Here is a 15,850-nt window from a genome sequence, read left to right on the forward strand (position 1 = left end):
GTGGAACATGACATTTCATTGGCCATAGTGAATCCTATGGTTCCACCCAATTTCTGAGGAGTGGGGAAGTGTAGTCCTACTATATGTCCAGTCAGAACCTTCACAGAATCTTTCTGTAAACAGCACTAATGTCTACCCCATTGGTTATGGCTCATGGTTGGCAGGGATGTCTTAGCTGCCTTGAATCTCATGAACTACCCAGAGATCAGGAAACATGATTTAAATTAAGACCCCACCTGCTGCAGCAAGCAGTGATGCTATTAATTCCCACAAGCTCAGTTAGGAAGCCCTAAGGTCTTAGCTATTTATAGTTGCAAACACCCAAGACATTTCCTGACAGATTATGGGTGTGGAGTACAGTAATAGTCTTAGTAGAATTTCCGTTCTGGTTTCTGTCTTGTCAGAATCTTCCCTGCGGTCTACCTAGGGCCTCCCCAGCCATCCGCTGGGCTTGTGCTTCACCTTCTGCCCTGCGGCACATGGCGATTGTTAAGCAGCTGTCCTCTCCCACTGTGGGGAGGGACTTGCATCCACAAGGCGTTTTCAGTGCAGCGGCAGGTGCTGGTGGAGCACTGGGGAAATGGGCTGCGTGGAAAACTCAGGGACTTAATTGAATTCGAAGCATACACTCTGGATATTCTGGCCTATAGTCTTCAAAGCCCTTTTTCTGCTTGCCGGAGAAAACCTATCTACTTTCACGTGCTTTGCTGGCATTTATTCTCTGCCCTTTCTACTAGGTCCAGTGGCCATCTGTTATCCCCTTGTATCTTCGCTTTCTATAAACTGGAGAGAAGATGGTCTTTAGCAATAGTTCTGCAGTCCTTGCCAGAAATGGACAATAGACGCAGTGCTAGAATGACTGAGGACCTTAAGACATCCCACATGCTAGCCTTTACCTTCTTGGTACCTGCCAGCCCTCTAGGTAGGGATCCTTACACTTTCCTGATGATAACAAGCAATCAGGTTATTGGTTAAAATACTGATTACCCATCGTAGCCTGGGGGAGATGTGAATCCGAAGGTCTGGATAGAACCCAGGAGTCTGATTAAAAAAAAAAAAAAAAAAAAAACACTTGAGATGAATCTTACTGTCAAGCAAGTTTGGGAAATACTAGACTGTATTTGTTCCCTTCTTCTTGCGATGCTTGGATATTTTTCAACTTCACCAAACAAAGCTGCAATGCTAGAGAATAATACCACCAACCCTTTCTCAAATAATTTCAACTCGATCTGCTCTTTCCAAAAAATTTTCAGCCTCAGTATACCAAGTGCGCTTTCATAAAATTTGATATAATGTTGGGCTATTTTCTTCAGGTGCTATGCTATGTATATTTAGTTTCTTCTAAAAGTATACATTCCCTAAGGTCAAGGATAGTGCCTCTACTTTATCTTCCTCTCTCTCCTCCCACATCTAGTGACATTTATCTATCTTCCTAGCTAGCTAGCTATCCATCCATCCGTCCGTCCATCCACACACCTATCTACCTATCTCTCCCCATCAGAGTGGAAACACCTTGAGAGCATGAAGCTTGCCTCGTCCACAGCATCTAGAACTGCTCCCAACATACATTAGGGACTCTGAACAAATGAGTTTTTACTTGTGGGTCAGATTAAAAAGTAAGTTTTTTTTTTTTCAAAGATTTTATTTATTTATTTGACAGAGAGAGATCACAAGTAGGCAGAGAGGCAGGCAGAGAGAGAGAGAGGAGGAAGCAGGCTCCCTGCTGAGCAGCGAGCCTGATGCAGGACTCGATCCCAGGACCCTGAGATCATGACCTGAGCTGAAGGCAGCGACTTAACCCACTGAGCCACCCAGGCACCCCAGATTAAAAAGTAAGTTTTGAACAAGTCTGAGACATCTCAAAAGTCACAAGGTTGCCTTCTGTCTTCATGGTGCTTTATCAATATGATTATTCCCTTCTCCTCTTTGCTCTCTTTCCAGTTCCTTTCCTTTTCTTCTGTCTAGATTCTCCTAAAGAGTGTTTTCACCTAAACTAATGGATAGAGCAACGGAAGCCCAGAGGTGAATACAAATAGCGTAGAGTTTGGACTTTTGCCTACCCATGATCTATTTCTCGTGCTTTGGTTGACAGCAGTCTGAATCTCCCTCAGGGAACTGTCTCAGTTTCTGTGTTGAGGTAAGATTATCCCAGAACTGACCAATTCGCATATTCCTTGGCTTCAAGACTTACTTGAGGAATGGCTGTATGGTCTCTGCATGATCTAATCGAAGTCTGGGATTTGGGCTGGGATTCTGGGAAACAGTGGGTCTAGTCCTGCGGAGGCTTGCTAGCTGGAAGAGCTAGAGCTTCCAGGAGCCTGTCTGTGGAAAGGGCCTGCCTGAGACTGAAGCGAACACGGCGCAGAACAGGACAAAGGACTGGCTTTGGAAAGAGAGAGGCACAGTGTGACATCAGGGCACAGGCCATAGGAGTGTGAACCAGGAGAAGTGGCTATGGGACACATGTTCTCTTTTACCTCACATAAGCACCCAGACACTGACTGTGTTGGGGGGGGCACAGTCCTCAGGGCAGGCTGAGTAAAGAAAAGAGCTTTCTTTGGAGGAGACATACTGCCCAGGTGCTCTGCCCACACATGGCCAGGCCATCCTCTTGCCCTCCTTGACCAGTATCTTTCACAGGGTTTCCTAAGTGCCCTCACATGCTATTTTTAGATACTCTGCACTCATGTTGCCACTCCGTCTGTGGTCGACTTGTTCCCACTCAAGTCTGTGAGCTGCTCCTCAGACTTTCCATGTGTTGCTCTCCCACAGCTGGCAGCCGCTGTAGGGGCTCCGTGCCCAATCCACTGTTTACACAGTGCAGGGGGTACACGTAGTAGATTACAGAGTTCACCTCCAAGTTTCTTCACCTTCACAAATCCAAGGGACATGCTTCCACCAGAGTTTAGGACTGCTAAAGGAAATGCTTCTTGTTTTCTCGACCTTGCTGCATGGAGATGAGTCAGCTATGAACTGAATCATTGGCCCCCTTTCTTCTCCACAGAGATGACAGCCTGTGAGGAGACATGCCACTGAGAAGCAGACAGCAGTCTCCTGCCACTGGAAGAGATGGGCCATGAGGACAGCCTGGCTCACTGCTCCACTCACTGGAGGAGCCCGTAGTGGCCTGCATGCCGCCTATGAAAAACGGAAGGAAAACATTTCAGCACCCAAATGGAGAGGATGAGAAGGTAAGAGAGAGAGCGAATGGAGATTGTTTTGCTCTGTTTTGTTTATAGTGTCTACTCCTAAGGAAACTGACAGCAGCCATCCCTGTGGAAGTCTATGGAACCCACTGGATGGAAATGCAGGCTGAGGCACAAATGCCTGGCTCATTTCTTTTTTTTTTTTTTTCCTTTTTTTTCCCTCATATAATGACATTTACCTCCAATTGTTAGAAAAAGTTGCTATAAGTCGTTTTCATTTGAGAAACACTTTGAAGAGACTAATCGAAAGACCACTTTTTCACATCTTAGCTATTGTGACTAATGCTGCAATGAATGTGGGAGCACAGATATCTCCTTGAGGTACTGATTTTATTTACCCAGATATATACCCCAAAATGAGAAGGCTGGATCACCTGGTAGTTCTATTTTAAATTTTTTAAAGAACCTAATAGCTATACCAATTTACATCCCTGCCATCAGTGTACAAAAGTTCCCTTTGTGTTCGTTGATGGGTGAATAGCTAAAGAGGATGTGGTAAATATACGTAATATGCATATATTTATAGATCTCCATATAGATACACAAATACGCAATGGGATACTATTCAACATTAACGAAGGAGATACTATTATTGGCAACAATGTGGATGAACCTGGAAGTGAAATAAGCCAGTCATAGAAAGGAGAATACTGCATGATCTCACTCATATTCAGAATCTAAAAAGTCCCAACTCACAGAAGCAGAGAATGGAATGATTGTGTGCAGGAGCTGGGGGATGCGGAAAATGGGGAGATGGTGCTCAAAGGGTCCGAGATTTCCGTTGTATGAGATGAAAAAGTCTGGAAACCTAAAAAGTAGTATGAGGACTATAGGTAATCACTGTATTGAATACTAGATATTTGCTAAAAGACTGGATCTTGGTCTCTTTCATCACACCCACAGAGAGAAATGGAACTGTGTGAGTGGATGGACATGTTAATTAGTTTGACTGTTGGAATCGTTTCACTGTGTGTGTGTGTGTGTGTATCAAACCATCATGTGGTACACTTTAAAAATACAAATTTCCATTAAGGAAAGGAAATGTCACTTTTCCTCGTAACCAATTCCTGTTAGAATGGGAGTTCGACAAGATTTCTCTGCCTAAAGGGAGAGGCTGCCTTTACTCACTACTTCTCACAAGCGCTACTGGCTCTCTTCAAATCCCCAGGTTACCTCATTGTCTTCTTTTTGCCTTGTCTACCTTTTCTTCTTCGAACCTATATTGAAATCATGTCTGAAGTATGGACAACCAGCTATGAGCAGGATAGTGATTGTGAAACACAGATTGCACAAATAAACAAATGCCGGTGGACATGGTTTCGGCAATTAGACAAACATTTTGTTCCTCTTGGCAAATACTTTGATGAACAGATCCCTTCTTGGGCCAACTTTACTCTCCCACTCTTTAGATCATCTTCTCAGCTCTGCTCGGCTCCCTTCTTCTTTTTGCTGCCTGCCTTCAGGGCAAACTTTAATCAAAGTTTATATGCAGTAAATCAAGATGGAGGAAGGTTTCTTGGAAATGCATAAAGCCCAATTCCACAGAGCTAGAGAAAGAGGTAACACTTGTGTAAATACAGCTAAGTATTTAATCAGCAACTCTGGTCCAGCTTGTGTGGAAAGGCAGGTGAATAGGATTCCTATCAGGTGTGCCCAGCTCTTAAAGACCTAGTGTCTTATTCTAGTCTCTGGCAAATATGCTTACAAAATACAAGCAAATCTCCAAGGGCCACTCTTACGCACTTTATATGTGTTAGTAATTCTCTAATCACTCATATGATGTTCACATAATGGCTTCTATTAATGCAACAAATAAGTTTTGCAACAGTGCCCTACATTTGTTTGATGTCTCTTGGTATTTCTGTCTCCTGACAGTGATAAAAAAGAATACCCTATCTTCCTTGATATTTTGAGGTAACTATTCCAATTGCTGTTATACAAACTGATTTGACTCCGGTGGAAATCCCACTAACAGTGACAACCTGGTCTTTGCCACCATTTGATCTCAGGAACAAGAATACTGCTTTAGATGTCTCTGTCTATCCAAGGTTACAGAGAGATGTTGACAATTGTGCATTCTGGAGACACAGAGACTTAAGCTAGGTGTGACCCCTGAAGCAAATGGCCAGTTTCAGTCATACTCTCAAGTCTCTCAACGACCAAGTGGAAAACAATGGAAGGCGTTGCTAACTGTTAGTGTGTAGTATCATTTATAGCCCCCTTTTGCTCCCTTACAAAAATTATTTTTCAAATATGTAAGAATGTAGCATGGCTATATAATTTTTTTTGTCACAATCTAACAAATACCAATGATAAAAAATGGTCCTATTTTATGTCATTTTTGGCATGGATGATAATAATAACTAGTTAAGAAGTTATATAACACAACATTAATCCTCTTAGGACATGATTGAGTAGTTGTAACTGTATCAGTATAATAGAGGAAGGCACAAGGCAAAAAGAGGGGCTTAGAGAAAGGTTGCAGACAGATGTTTGCAGGAGCTGACTTACAGGAGCCCCCGAGAGCTAGTTGTGTACAACTCTCTGTACTTTGCAGTCAGTGACACCACATGGTGGCTTGACATCCCACCATGGAAGCACTTATACTATGAAAAATAGCAAATACTACAGATCAAAAACGCTACTCCCCCAAAAGCTGGTTGGTAAACATTTACTTGAACACCATTGGTTACAAAACTAGTAAGTAAATGATTTGAGATTTAAACTCATCTGACTCCAACTTGGGTGGAAACCACTGGCCTAAAAGTCAGGAGGCATTTGTTCTACTAGCTTTGCTGTGGAATTTTATGTCCTTAATTAAGCAAGCCCCTTCATGTGTGCACCCAGCATTTCATCATCTATAGCATGCAGTTCCTGAATCTTTAAATGATGAAGAGAAGTATGAAGGGATATTTAAGGGAACTATCAGTATACTTTTGCTTGGTGAGGACAAGAGTCTGAGCTTTGGTGATCCCCACCCCCCACCATGTTCACTTAGTAGAATGGAAGCAAGGACACTCCTCTACCCAGCCATCCTTCTCTAATCCCTCTTCCCCTGACCCCTGTTGGTAAAGTTCTGTCCAAAACAAATCCTGAGACAAAGAATTGAATGCAAATGATTTGCTATGGAAGTTCTCCCTAAGAAACCCTGGGAAGCAAGATAGGGATGAGGAAGAAGCCAAGCAAAAATGTGATTTTTTGGGAGAAAGCCATAGGGGCTCAAGACCATACATTATACCCCAGTTTGTCTGGCCTTGGATGAAGGGAGCTGGGATTTTGTGCACAACCTCCCCACCCCCGTGCACCCATCCCCCACATGCAGCCATTGGCTCTGGGGGACAGGAGTTAAACCCCCAGGCCCTTTGATCTCTGCATAGAGAGTTTGATTCCAGCACCACCACTGGAAGTCACAGGTGCTGGTCATTAGCGGCAGAGCCTGGAGAAGAGGGAAATGGGTGTACAGAGCAGGGAAGAAGGAGGCAGTGACAATGTTGACTACACTTGAACAAATCATCTTTATTGATGACCCGTCTTGATCCAGACTAGCCAAGGGTAATATAACTTTTGTCAGAAAAACTAACCTGATTTGTCTATTCTCCTTCTGGTCTGATGGAGGCATATCAGGGAACTAGAGCACTTACAAATCTCAAAAATAAGACAATAGTCCTTCTGGATAAAAATATTCAGTCTTACTTCGGAGAGACGCAGACAGACAGACAAAAGCAGAAACAGAGACAGGGAAAGGGCATACATGGTGGACACCACAGCCTGTGTTAACCTGACTATGAGAGGAGGGGCTGGTCACTTGCGGAGGGCACACAGTGTGTCCCTGACCACAGACTGCTTTTGAATATGGAGCTTTTCCTGTTATGACATGTTGCAATAACCAAGTTTTATGCAACCACCCTTCCCTCACCCTAAGAAAGAATAAAAAGTACATGGCCAGTACAGTTGAGTGTAATTTGATAAGTGAATAAATATAAGTGGATATTTACACTACTCAGCAAAGAGATTGTACCAGGTTTTCTGGCTGGGCATTCAGACTAACCATAATGCAAAACTATCTGTTTAATCACATGTCATTCATGCCACAGGAAACCATGATACCTTGAGAAAAATCTCTTTATAGTCCTGCATCATTTCCATGAAATCTTAACGTGCCACAGAACTCAGTGTTTCCCCTTCTGTAAAACGTCCAGAGATAATGTAAGAATTATTACCCCAATGTACACACTGGGAAGCTGAGGCACCAATTAAGGGGCAAGTCCCTTAGAAGAGTCTTATGCTTTGAAATAATAGTTCCTTGCAGGGAGACTAGCATTGACTCTGAATACTTGGAGACAATACTTTCTATTGCATGGAAAAACAGCCACACCCCACCACACACGCAGTGCTCACCAGGTTTGGTGGGGTTTTTTTGGTTTGGGTTTTGTTTTCTTTTAAAGACTTATTTATTTATTTGAGAGAGAGAGAGAGAAGGGAGGGGCAGAAGGAGAGAGACAATCTCCAGCAGATTCCCCACTGCTTCAGCGGGACCAGGGCTCCATCCCAGGACCCTGAGATCATGAATTGAGCTGAAACCAAGAGTCAGCTGCTTAACCAACTGAGACACCCAGATGCCCCACAGGTTTTGTGGGGTTTTTTTTTTGGGGGGGGGGTTAATCTCCTATATCAAGCAAGCCTGCATTTTTTTAAAAGATTATTTTTCTATTTGCTCCTTCGTTTTAAAATGTAATCCTAGTTACCTCAGGGAACAGAAAATCCTAGTGTGAAATAGTTAATAAGAATTTTTAATAATCATTACTCATAAAATCTCAAGTGGCTTTGGTGGACATCTGGTCATCATTAAGAGGATTGAATTTATCAGACAAGTCATTTTGCTGAATTAGGTGGCTAACTGGCAGGGTCTTTCTTACTGAAAAAGCATTAAAATAATCAGTGAAAGCCTCAAGAAGCCCTTGATTGGACCATTTTGTCATTGTTTTAGTGGGTATCATCAAATTCCCACTTGCAACTGCTAGGAATTAATTCAAGTTCCAGGACCCTGCATAAAGCTCACATAACTAGGTAGCCAACTTAAAATAGGGCAACTTAACTAAAAATAATAGACGAATCAGTATCTCAGGTCCTAATTTACATAAAGGAATTCATGCTTTGGTATGATACTGACTTTAAGTACGGACAGTCCCTTATATTTCCAAGTCTAGACTTAGAACAGATATGGCATAATAACAGGAATGCCCAGTTAGCAAGTTCCAGGTCTTCCTTAGGTAAAGAAGGGGCTTCAGAGATGACAACAGATGTTTTAATTGGTCAAATACCAACTGTTCTTTCATGCAGAAACGAATAAGCTACAACTCAGTGCCATGTTCATTTTTTTCATGTACTGTGTATCAAAAAGAAAAAGAATGCAATATTTGAGTCCCAGAGTTAAAAAAAAAAAAAAGTCATCCAAACTATTTAAAAAGGAATTAGCCCTAGAGTAAATGAGCAAGGACATGACTGGTTTAAGGGGGAAATACTAGGGCAAAAATCTAGAGTGCAGTATCTCTCTTCACCAGTACTAGGGGTTCTGACATTTTAATAGGCAGTTCAAACCTTTCTCTTCTGGTAATATCCTTTGCCTTATTCCTGGATGGGAAACAGAATTCTAGTCTTTGAATTCAAACATTCCCCAACAGTCATGTGGAGGCTGCCCATAGCTCCTAGGTCTAACAACTCTATCAGGGTAGAGGAAACAATAGTAATTGGATACCATGAGCCTTTACTTGCAGTAGTCAAGGAATGGAAGGTAAACTGATCGAGATGTGTGGCCAGGCAACTAGACTTATGAACACCATTTGATAGAAAACAACCAGAGAAATAAGGAGGAGAGTTGGCCCCCAGGGATCTTAAATGCATAGAAGTACCTCTGAGTATACTTGCATGCTCCCTCTCTAGGATGGAGAAATTCTGGGCAGAGTTTTCCAAACCACTAATGCTTACAGTGAAGAAAGGTGCTATAGATAGCCTACACCTTAGATAGGCTCCTTCTCAAAGTTTTTGCTGAAGCCATACGCCACCAGCTGGCCTATTCTCGCATTAAACTGTCTTACACAAGCTACCTTGTCCTCTATGTAAGCTGAATTGTTTTTTAATTTCAATATTTCGCTTGTCATTTTTCCCTTCCCACAAACAAAGTTGATGGAATTTTGCAGACACCAAATTTTAAAACTTTTCTGTATAATTAATTTATGTGCAAAAGCATATGATCCTTGCAAAATGGGAGGTTTTCATAGGTTTTACCAAAACATAATAACTTAATTTACTTATTAATTAGAGTGTAGTAGATAAGAGGATAGGCTTTGATACATGAGAATCTTATTAACAGACATCACACCACTTGTGAGTCTTGATTCAAAATATCCTCTGGGTCTTACGCCTTGACATGAAAATCCAAATAGGATCAACTAAAAGTCCAAGCCTTTCACTGAAACTGCCATCAACTACTTGTGTATCTGAGCATGTTGGAAATTTTGGGGTCTTTAGTTTTCCTTATCTACAAAATATAGGAGTTGGAATCCAAAGGGATTCATTCATGCTGCAACATCTACTTTTTTTATTAACCATAGTTTATAGTAAATTAGAAAGTTTACTGTAGCAGGAAGTGATTTTGTTTAAGTAAAAATTTAAGAAGAGAAATTTGGTAGCAATGTCAAGCACCAACCACAGAAGGGTGGTTGTGGAGGGTGGTGAAGAGAAATAATCATCATTAATGCCATTTGCTGAACAAATAGCATTGTTCAACAGGCTATGGGATCCTCCAAGGGCTTCCTTTCATGGGCTTTATTGGTCTAAGGGGGCCACTAGACTATTATTCAAAACACTTATCAACATTTACCATTTCTCCCTTCTTAGAGAGGTGGCTTAATTCATACCATGGGAAGGTAGGTGAATCTCTGTTCTTGCTTTCTTCTTTCAAATACTGGTGAAGGAGGGGACATGAAAAGATTGACATTTCAAAATGTTTTTCTGGAGCTGCAAGAAATAAGACTGGTTTAGTAATCCTTGAATAAGTTCAATAGGCCTCCATTGTAGAAGGAAGGATAATAAGCTAAGATAAAGTGTCTTCCCAGAGGATCCAAGTTTGAGAGACTCAGAAGAATGGAATGAGAGGGTGATACAAGGAACATATAGAGCCAGAATTAACCAAGCCATAGACATATGTAAAGCCCTCTCATCTTCCCAACCCATTAGCTGAAGGGCTCAAGTTCTACAAGACAGAGTGGAGTCAGTGTAGAAGACAGACCTCAGACATGAGTATTTAGAACTGATATAGGGTAGGAGAACTCCATGGAGTTCCCAAGAATCTTGAACCTTCATATATAATGAGAAATGGGAGCATGGCATTTGTCTATAAGTCTAAAAGTACAAGAAGCCTTCCAACAACTTGGAGGTACTTCACCCTCAAATCTTACAGAAATTCTTTAAATTATACTCTTTAAATTATATTGCCATCCCCATCTTACATCTTTCTATCCCACTGTGGTCCGAAGAAGAGCCTAACACTGTGGTTCAGGAAGAAAAATGAAAAATGAAGAGGGCTTGGAGCTTTTGTTTTTTTCATGATGTCAACCAAAAAGCCACAATCTTGGCTGAATGACATCAAGGACTGTTTGGGAGTGAGGTAATACAATGGTGGTTCTCACCATTGATTCCCAAACTGGGGAAAGTGAACAGAAGAAAGATAAGATGTTCTGTCTTCACCTAGATGGGAATTAGAGTTGGAATTTCAGATTACCTTTTTTTTTGAAAGATTTTATTTATTTGAGAGAGAGTGTGTGTGCACAAGGGGGGAGGGGCAGAGAGAGAAGGAGAAGCTGACTCCCTGCTGAGCAGAGAACCCAACGCAGGGCCCGATCCCTGGACCCTGGATCATGACCTGAGCCAAAGGCAGATGCTCAAACTACCTTTTTAAAGGTGTTTATCACTCTGGGACTCTCCGACTTGAGCAGCAGGATCCCATCTGTGGTAACTGGGTGCAGCCAGAGTATCTATGACCTCCCTTTTGGTACTGTTAGCAATCCACAAACGTCTGGAAAAGGGGAGTTTTTTGGTTGATTATGAAACTAAAACAATACTCAAAGGAAGGAATTTTCTTCCCCAAATGTCTTTTCTTTAGTACCCTTTTTCACTTGTTCTGCTTTTGTACAAAAAAAAAAAAAAAAAAAAAAAAAATTAACCCTTTTAGAAGGGTTCAGAAGATTCATGACCCCATCAGATAAATTTGCCCTCTCACGTTATCAGTACTAAATGCTAAATTCTACCCTACTGCTTTTACATTTTTCACGTTTCATCTGAAGGATCAAAGCACACTTCCAATTAGTTCCTCAAGGTCATATTGCCAATTCTGGTGTCAACGTCTTTGAGCTTATAAAACTTTCACCATGTGTGGGTGCCCGGGTGGCTCAGGGGGTTAAGCCTCTGCCTTCAGCTCAGGTCATGGTCTCAGGGTCCTGGAATCGAGCCCCACATCACATCGGGCTTTCTGCTCACCAGGGAGCCTGCTTCCCTTCCTCTCTCTCTCTGCCTGCCTCTCTGCCTACTTGTGATCTCTGTCTGTCAAATAAATAAATCAAATATTAAAAAAAAAATAACTTTCACCATGTGTGAAAACGAAGATGCTGACAGAATGGGAAAGATTTGTTTGACCCCCTCGCACATTTTTGCTTCCTCCCCTTGTTTGGAATACCTGGTCAGAATTCAGGATGAATTGTGTGTCTGTGGCATGGAATAAAACTAAGCAGCCCATTATGAACTCAGAACGGGCGCTCAGAATTAATGATTTTTACCTAGTGAGTTCTCTGCTTTCTAAGGCCGAAGAACATCTGATGAGGCTGAGTAAATGAACAAGAATGACATGCTTTTCTGAAAAGAAATAGGCAAAATAGAATCAGTATAATTTGTACTAGAATCCTAGGGTTATAGATGAAATGAAGTTTTTGTTTGTTTGTTTTTGTTTGTTTTTTTTTTTAACCATAAAAGTATTAGAAGCTCACCACAGGAAATTTGAGAAGTTTTAAAAATTTGAAGCCATCCATTTTTACAGTAACATTTGGTATATTTTTCTATATGTTTTTCATATATTTGAGAGTATGATTTATATGCAATTGGTTCTACTGTTTTTTAATACATCATTTAAAAGGCTGATGCTAAAGTTCTGTCCCTAAAGATACCTTTCAGTGACAAAATAAATTCCTTATTGCATTATGTAAAACCATGATTTATGTAATTATGTGGGTTAAAATACAGTGTGGATTTAAATTATTTTAAATTATTCTTTTACTAAGTAAAACTGTGTAAACATGGGGTGATATTTACGAGTAACAAGTGTAAAATCTGAGTTTCTCTTTTACATGGTGATAAAGAGTGCTTAATGTAGTTATAGTGTTCTTTCCACAAAAATATTGGAGGGAAAGCAGGCCGATTGGTGCTTCTTTCCACGCATGGTGGTTGTTCTCTTTTTGAATATGTATGTCTACGCTTTGCCTCTGACCCCGGTCAGAACAAGCAAAACAAAAACCGTGTTCCTTCTGCTGTAAACAATAGCGATGACCCAGGGGTGAGAAGAGGCTCCGGCTGCAACAACACACTGCTGTTCCCGGCCGCAGAGCTCATAAATAGTCTTTCTGTTGTGTCCTTTCTATGCTTTCCGGTTTCCAGCCAGATTCGGGTGCAGTCATTACGGCTATGGCCCAGATATCTGTGCTTCTTTGGGCCGCCCAGTTCTTGTTGAAAGGTCACTGGCTCTTCGATTTCTTTGAGAAGAGACTTGAACCATGTCTTCCATCCTAACAATGGTTCTCATGGCTGTTACACTTTGGAAGCTGTGGGAGTTGGTAGTTGATTTTGTTTTTCTTCTATGTTACAAATTCTTTTTCAGGTTTCATTTTTCCTTGCTCACTTGACTGATTTTTTTCTCATGCAACTTTCCAGCTGATAGTTCATTTCTTACTTAACCTTTCAACATTGTCTCAGGTGCTTATTTTCTTTCCATCAGGTCCGTTTGTCAATCTTCTAATGGATTAACTATGAAGGAAGGTCTTCTCCTTGCTACTGATCCCCCAGAATCTCGGGGATCCCCCTGACTCACAGGACAAGAGCCAGAGACTTAGACCTTAGAAGGCCAGCAATTGGAAGGCACGAGGCCAAAAGCCTTGCCCTAATGTTGAAATGTTGTTCTGCTAATGTGTATCTCTTGCCTAGTATTTCTTATTAATAAGACACTAAATCAGGTGCAATCCAGTGTTTCCATTGCCAAAAGAAAACATCTCTTTTTAAATTAATCAATGTAAATGGGCCTTTACTGGAAAATAGAAGGGAAGTGTTTCTAGAGCTCAGGATATAATGTTACCTCAGGGACTACCGTACCCTCTTTTCAGTTTGAAGTGGAAATTTTTAAAAAATGCAGAGACGCTAGGTCTGGACTGGCTGAGAGAAGGTTCACAAATTATTGCTGAACAGGTACTTTTTTGTAAACTCAGGACTTTTGTTTCTCAGTTTACTTTCGCTACATTTCATTTGTATTCAGTCTGGTGGGAGCCCAAATCAAGCGAATTATCTGAATGGAGCAATTTATGAAACAAGAAATAACTCCACTTCTTCCTTATTTCTCTTTCTCATTCCCTCATGGACCAATGCAATTATCACTCAGCCGGGGACTAACATAAATATTGATCAAAGCAGAAACCCTGCAAGGTGACTGCTCCGCTTGGCCTTGCTTCAACTTTTCCTGGTCCTTAGTGCCTCTCCTGGTGCAGAGGCTAAGCTGCTTTCATTTCTCAGCTCCTTTGTGCTTCACTTTTTCTCTCAAGACAATCTAATTTAAAATTGATCCAAAGCCACCCAATTTTCCCTCCAATATCATATAATCTATTATTTGACACAGGCATTTATACATGATTATATACTATGTAAACCAAATGAGTTTATTTAATTAAGGAAAATCAGGAGGAACCAGTTTTTAAAAACAGTGGGCTGAGCACATGCATTGTCTTCTCTCTTTTCCCTAAGTCTGCAACAGCAGCTCCAAAGGGTGACAGGAGCCAGGATGGAGATATCCGTGGATGAGAGACTAAGGGAATTTTGGAGAAAGGGACCTCTAGAAATGTGAATCAGTCTGGCATCAGATTTTTCATCAGAATGAAAATATTAAAAGGCAGCAATTCTGTCCTTCAAATATTGAAAGCCAAATGATTTAGAACCCATCGTTCTAAACCTGGCCAGTTTTTAAATAGATGGTGAGGACAAAATGAAGTTCTTTTTGGTAAGACAATATCTCTAGTAAGATAATATCTTAAATGTTACTTCTCCACAACTGTTTTTGAGGAGGAAACTTCATCGTTGAACTCCAGGGCCCTGAGTATGAACACCAAGTGGAGGGAATGGGATCAAGAAGCACATGCCATAAGGAGTCTCACAAAGACTCCTCGGTGGCCTAGGGGCCTGGGATCATCAGTCCAGATAAAAGTAGAAACAGAAAACATTTCCAAAGGGTTGATTTGCCAAAATGTTAGGATTTTTTCTTAAGCCTTCATTTTTTAAACAGTTTTTTTCAACTTGTTGATGGAATACTTAATATGCAAAAAGCTGCACATTTAATGTATACATTTTGACGCATATCCCCATGATACCAGTATCACAAAAAAGGTAATAGACATACCCACCACCCCTCAAAGGTGTCTTGTGTCTTCTTACTTTGTGATGGTGTATGTGTGTGTATGGTAAGAACACTTAGCATGAGATCTACCCTCTTTAGTTTCTAAATACACAGCACAATGCTGTATTGTCAACTGCAGACACAGCGTTCCCAGCAGATCTCTAGAACATATTCATCTGGTCTAGCTGTAACTTCATATCCATTGAACAACAATGCCCCATTTCCCCCTCTCTTCATCCCCTGGAAACCACCATTCTATTCTCTGCTTCTGTAAGTTTGATAATTTTAGGGTTCTCCTGTTTGTGAAATCAGTCAGTATTCTTTAAAAAAAAAAAAAAAAAAAAAAAAAAAAGAGGGTGCCTGGGTGGCTCAGTTGGTTAAGCCTCTGCCTTTGGTTCAGGGTTCTGGGCCCGAGTGGGGCTCTCTGATCAGCAGGAGTCTGCTTCTCCCTTTCCCTCTGCTCCTCCCCCGGCTTGTGCTCTCTCATTCACACTCTCTCTCTCAAAAAAAAAAAAAAAAAAAAAAAAAAAAAAAAAAAAAGAAAAAGAAAAAGAAAAAGGGAGAGACAAATCAGGCAGTATTTGTCCTTCTGTGACTGACTTATTTCACTTAACTTATGTTCCCAGCTCATTCATGTTGTTGCAAAGTTATGATTTCCTCTTTTGAAGCTTTTATTTTGCTTCAACCACTGACCCCTTATTTAATTGGGAGAGCTTCCCTTTAAATGCTGTCCCCTGGGCTGTTCTGCTGTCTGATGCTCTTCCTCTCCTACTGCCTAGGTCTGAAATACTTTTGTCATGTCAGTTTTGCCAATGTAGGGGCAAGGACAGGACAGGTATTCAATCAAATAGAGAAGCCAGTAAACAGTATTAATGGTAAGCCCATTTATTTTTTCCTTTATAAAATGAGTGAAATCAGGGGCAGGATGGTGGCAGCAAAAAAAAAA

General features: G+C 41.1%; 1 long non-coding RNA gene across 1 annotated transcript; it reads right to left on the reverse strand.

Annotated features, from left to right (window-relative positions):
- Positions 1 to 2,220: 2,220 nt before the first annotated feature.
- Positions 2,221 to 12,115, reverse strand: LOC123389270. The gene is made up of 3 exons (XR_006603850.1): positions 12,038 to 12,115; positions 10,124 to 10,223; positions 2,221 to 3,138 (listed from the first exon to the last, which is right to left on the reverse strand). It is a non-coding gene; the product is annotated as an uncharacterized LOC123389270 (long non-coding RNA).
- Between the last annotated feature and the right edge of the window lie 3,735 nt (positions 12,116 to 15,850).

This window comes from Mustela putorius, unplaced genomic scaffold, assembly GCF_011764305.1.
Source record: "Mustela putorius furo isolate JIRA1106 unplaced genomic scaffold, ASM1176430v1.1 tig00003964_pilon_pilon_pilon, whole genome shotgun sequence".
NCBI classification, from domain to species: Eukaryota; Metazoa; Chordata; class Mammalia; order Carnivora; family Mustelidae; genus Mustela; species Mustela putorius.